The sequence below is a fragment of the Rutidosis leptorrhynchoides genome, chromosome 4 (genome assembly GCF_046630445.1).
Source record: "Rutidosis leptorrhynchoides isolate AG116_Rl617_1_P2 chromosome 4, CSIRO_AGI_Rlap_v1, whole genome shotgun sequence".
In the NCBI taxonomy this organism is placed as follows: domain Eukaryota; kingdom Viridiplantae; phylum Streptophyta; class Magnoliopsida; order Asterales; family Asteraceae; genus Rutidosis; species Rutidosis leptorrhynchoides.
Genome location: NC_092336.1, coordinates 490,340,670 through 490,346,954, shown reverse-complemented (window position 1 = coordinate 490,346,954; position 6,285 = coordinate 490,340,670).

Below are 6,285 nucleotides of genomic sequence, written 5' to 3'. Positions count from 1 at the left end.
TCGGAATAATATAAAGATAAAGTTTAAATTTGTTCAGAAATTTCCGGGTTGTCACAGTACCTACCCGTTAAAGAAATTTCGTCCCCGAAATTTGATCGAGATCGTCATGGCTAACAGTAAGAATGTTTTCCTGACGAATATGAGCTGATAAATAGAACTTTATTACTGTTGAGTAATATGGATAAGATAATTCGATTATTCGAAGCGTACGAGTGAAGCTATCACAAAATAGTGAAACGAGTAAATGCAGGTTCGTCTTAACCGGTGACGTAGTCACGGTTGGTTTTAGAAAATAAGATGTGTCTTAACTTTTGACTAGTCATGGTTGAATTTAGAAAATAAGGTGCGTCTTAACTTTTGATGTTGTATTTGTTGAATTCCGGAATTCAAGGGATTTAAAGAAAATCTTCTAAATCTTAAAAGATTTGATTCTTCGGCGAATAAGAAAATTAAGATTCTCTAATTAAATGCGAAGATCTGCCTTGATTTTTCTATCAGATATTTCACTATAAATTAACTTCTTCCGTTCCATTATTCTCATCATTCCAATACTTTCTTTCTTAGTTCATACATCCAAAAGATTTTGAAAATACTTAATCCCGTTCTAATCCTTGATATTTTTTCTAATTATCATTTCTGTCATTCTTCTTTTCAATCTTCCATCAGAAAAATCTGTTTACTTCTACTATTACCTTGGGGTGATACTATTCTTAATTATACCGTGTCTTTATATTGCTATTCGTATTAATATCCACGGTTTGTAACCTCCGTGTTGTTATTGGGCTTTATATTTTCTCTTATATTTTGGAGCTCTTTGCCTTTTTATTTTCTTCTCGACCTCTAGTTAAGCGAGTATCGGTCCAGAATTCGTAAGTATGGAGTTTCGAATGAACTTAATGTTCTAAACAAGAAAGAACGTAATCGCACGATTTGAGTTGTCAAATTACCCGAATCACTGAGAATAGAACTATCAAGAATATACTTTCTTGATATGTTCAGAAGTTAAGCAGAATGACAGAGTTATGTAACATGGCACATGATGACGTTATGATCTGTGAATCATCATGTCCCATTAGAAACTCAGCATGACTTATTGTAATATAATCACGTTGATCAAGTGTCATTATATTATACTAACTCATGCATCAGTTCCCAACATTACTTCAATAACTTTCATATTTTAAGCTCGAAAGTTTACAGAATATAGAAACTAACAGTTTCTATATGATGTAACACTGATAGCACTAAGAGATTAATGATTTCAGATAAGAATAATTATGAAAATATCTTCAGAAATATGGAGGATATTTATAATGAAAGATACGATGATATCTTGGAATTTCTAATATCGAAGGATGGTGAAGAAAATTTATCCGCAAGAGTTTGGAGTCAGAAGCAAGGTATTTGCTAACGATTTCATCAGAAACAGAATCATCAGGTTCTTAATGTACAAGTGTAATCCTTGTGATTTGTTCAGAGACTCCTTCGTAGTTTGCTCAATCAGTTTTTTTTAGTTTCAAACTTTTTCTGAGCTTTGCCAACATACAATTCTTTATCATCAAATTTTGGCTGTTGAGGTCATTTACAGTTTTTGTTGCTTTATTCAACTTTTCAAAATTCAGAGTATTAATTCGCAGACTGGGTGCTTTTCAGAATTTCAGAATGGAAGATCATAGTTCTAAGAGATAAATGTTATATGGATACATATAACTGTTGGTGTGGAAACGTTGCGAGACTCACAATATAGATTTGCTGATTCCCGGTAATTGGTATGGCAATTCTTGTTACCAGATGCGGATAAGTACATGATAGGTTTTAACGATCAAATATAATGATTCTTCGGAGAACTTAAGTCGATGAGTAATGAAGTTGCTGATAAGTTTCTGTTAATGTGGTGAAATATAAACAGTTCCCCGTAACGATGACGAAAGGCAGGCTTATAAATCAAGTTATAATAAGTTTAATACGAACGAAAGTCAAAGTTGATTTGCTGGAGCTATGACAAAATTGGCTAATTGGGAAAGGAATTGTAAAGTTATTTTCGGTAGTAACAACGCCAAAGGAGCTAGCACAGATACGTGTTAAACGTTTACTCAGGTTCTGAGTGTTTTCAGGTACATAACTATATGCATCAATCTTTTCTTTCGTTGATGAAGTGCGGTTGGTTCATCCTCTCGATTGAGGTGTTTTCAAGAATCATGAAAGGTTTGAACGCATATTGTAATCGTCAAGATACAAATGAAGTTTAAAATGAAATCAAGTGGCAAACTTGAAGAATTGTTTAGTTTCATATGTTATAATCAATATTTTAATTCATTTTAATTGTCCAATGTTGATAGTCCACAGTTAGCAATTCAATAATTCATATATAATTATATATATAATATTCGAATTAATAAATACGTATCGTGACCCGTGTACATGTCTCAGACTCGATCACAACTCAAAGTATATATATTATTAAAGAATCAACCTCAACCCTGTATAGAGAACTCGATCATTACTGCATATAGAGTGTCTATGGTTATTCCAAATAATATATATATATATATATATGCGTCTATATGATATGTCAAAACCTTGTATACGTGTCCCGATATTTAAAGTGCGTAAAATAAATACAGAAATTAAATGACAACAAATAAAGTGCGTAAAGTAAATAACAGAAATTAAATGACGATAAATAAAATTGCGAGAATGTAAATTGCGATAATTAATTTGTGATAAATAAAATGTAATCAGTTAGCTAGGAACAATTAGCTAGGAGCAATTAGCGTGGATTCTTAGCAAAATTTCTCATAGTTAATTTGTTTGTTTCTAACAAATTTTATTTTGTCAAATGTTTTCTTCATTATGCCACTTGTTGGATTCTGATAAGTCAAAATTCAAATATGAAATTTAATGAAAATGGCTATTCTGTGTTGAACGGATTCGTATATCTGTGGATGTAAGTAGGATAGTAATTGACTGTTGAATCAGATTTGAAAGAATGTACAGTGTACTTATTAATGTGAAATCTAAATATTCCTCGGGTATTACCTACCCGTTAAAATATTTTCACCATTAACAGTTTGTACGAAAGAATTTTTAATTACAATCTTTATGAAAATATATATACATATATATTTTCTTCAGATGTAATTATGGATTTAATGAGTCAATATGATATTAAACTCATTTGATTTTCGGTTTGAGCTAAATTAAATAATCTCTAAAACTTTTAGAAATCACATATTCTTCGCAGAATATTTCTTCAATGAAGTTATGAATTAATACTTCATTGTTCACTGTTGTTGGTACTCCTTGGTATCCATGGTGCGTATGACGTTGATGTTCGCGTGACAGATTGTGAAGTGGAGGTTTGCGATGCGGTTGTTTTTGGTGGTAGTAATGGTACTATTGGCGTTGGTGATGGTGGTACCAGTTATGCTGCGGGTGCTGCTGCTGGTGTTCGTAACCTTCACACCATATTCTCCAAAGCCACTACCCGAGCGCGAAGCTCGTTGACTTCTTCTATTACACCGGGGTGATTTTCGGTTCGGACGAGCGGATAAATATGATCTAGAATTTGGAATAGTATATAATCGTGACGAGATACTCTGGAAATGAGAGAGAAAATGGTGTTTCGGACAGGTTCCCCGGTAAGTGCTTCAGGTTCTTCGCCAAGAGGGCAATGTGGTGGATGAAAAGGATCACCTTTTTCTTGTCTTCAATGATTGAGGAGATTATGAACCCAGCCCCAATTTATCCAGAATAGATGATGGCTGATTGGTTGGTCCATTCCGGTTATACTGCTTTCGGAGCTTGAGTGGGACTCTATGTCAGAATTCGAGGAATTCAAACTGGTTGAGGGATCCATCTCGTACAATCAGATGAAAGATTTTCGATATGAAATAGATTATAGGATGTAGATTAGTACCCTGCGATACATGATTTACATATGCATATATAATACTAAAATCCCATAAGTTACGGAGGAATCTATGGAAGCTGTCAGGAAAAGTCTACAGTAATAGATACGCTAAGATATGAATTTTGTATATACACTGTCGATGCATTAAATGCAGTAAGACGTGTCTAGACTTTAAGGATGATAAGCAGTTGATTTCCGGCTAGAAATGATAAGCAAAACTTTTGACATGCAGATACGGTCGAAGTCCAGACTCACTAATGCATCCTAACAACTATCAGTTAGACACACTAATGCAAGACCTGGTTCGCTAACACCATCGCTCTGATACCAACTGTAGAGACCCATCCTAATCCATTCGGATGAAGTCCATATCGATTATAAACGATTCACAACAGTTGATTACATCGCGAGGTACTTGACCTCTATATGATACATTTTACAAACATTGCATTCATTTTTGAAAAGACAATATTTCATTACATCGAAAGTTGACAGCATGCATACCATTTTATAATATATCTAACTATAATTGACTTAATTATAATAATCTTGATGAACTCAACGACTCGAATGCAACGTCTTTCGAAATATATCATGAATGACTCCAAGCAATATCTGTAGAGACCCGTCCTAATCCATCCGGACGAAGTCCATATCGATTATAAATGATTCACAACAATTGATTACATCGCGAGGTACTTGACCTCCATATGATACATTTTACAAACATTGCATTCATTTTTGAAAAGACAATCTTTCATTACATCAAAAGTTGACGGCAGGCATACCATTTCATAATATATCTAACTATAATTGACTTAATAATAATTCTGATGAACTTGACGACTCGAATGCAACGTCTTTTGAAATATGACAAGAATGACTCCAAGTAATATCTCTTAAATGAGCAAATGCACAGCGGAAGATTTATTTCATACCTGAGAATAAACATGCTTTCAAGTGTCAACCAAAAGGTTGGTGAGTTCATAGGTTTATCTTAAAACAATAAAATTCATCATTTTGATAGACCACAAAATTTAAATGCTGCATGGTACAAATGGGCCCGAATCCTATACCCACCTGTAATGTACATGCTATATCTTTTAAATACAGTACATCTTTCTCGTGTACGAAACCATTTTCATAAATCATAGTAACCGTACACATATCTTGTGCACAAAAATAACATACACATTACCCGTGTATAAAATCATTCTCTCGATATATATCATTCACATCAACTGGTGGCAATTATCATGTCCACATAATTCAATGGTGGCAATTATCATGTCTACATAATTCAATGGTGGCAATTATCATGTCCACATAATTCAATAATAATCCGCAGAACTTCTGTCTGCATAATAATTCATTCGAGGAAAGTTTTGCTTGTGTCTATCTCGTCAAACATTTATAAAAGCATTTCATATATTCGCAGTTCAAAACATATTTCAAGAGCATTTAATAAAGCAGTTGTAAAAACAGCGCATGTATTCTCAGTCCCAAAAATGTAAAGAGTAAAAGGGAATCAAATGAAACTCACCATACTGTATTTTGTAGTAAAAATACATATGACGATATTGAACAAGTGTAGGGTTAACCTCGGATTCACGAACCTATATCATTTATATATATATATTAATATATATCCCATTTAATCAACTAAATTTACTTATATTTTATAATTTATTAAAATGAGTATCTTTAAATATAATTATACTTATAATAAATATATGATATATAATTTAATTAAAGTTTTATCAATATAAATGGTAATATATTTGTTAAAAACATATTAGTATGTAATATTAGTTGTCTTGTAATATATTTTTATATAGGTAATATTTGTTTGTTAAAAATAATAATTGTAATAATACTAAAAAAAATATAATAGTAATGATAATAATAAAAATGATAATACTTTTAATAATAATGATAATACTAATAATAAAAGGATAAAAATGTTATATGTTAATAATGATAATAATAATAATAATGATTGTAATAATGAAAATAATTAAAATGAGTAAACTACCTTCAATAGCTTTTTCCTTAAAAAGAATGTCTTAGACAGGGCTTGAACCCAGGACCTCTCACTTACTCCACAACACCCCTAACCATTACTCAATCTGTTCCATTTTCAAAATATATCACAGATACATATTTATAACCCGAAATTAAATCTGTGATTTCTTCTTTAATTTTATTCCACCTCTTTTTCGGCCCAAATATAAAGCCCATCTAAATATTTGTTTCACGGCCCCACAACTAAGGAACTCGACCCAGATAATAAGTCCAATTTGCACGTTAAATTCGAGTTTTAATGACCCATTAGATTAAAGCCAGTTAGCATCAACAAATAATACGGCCCA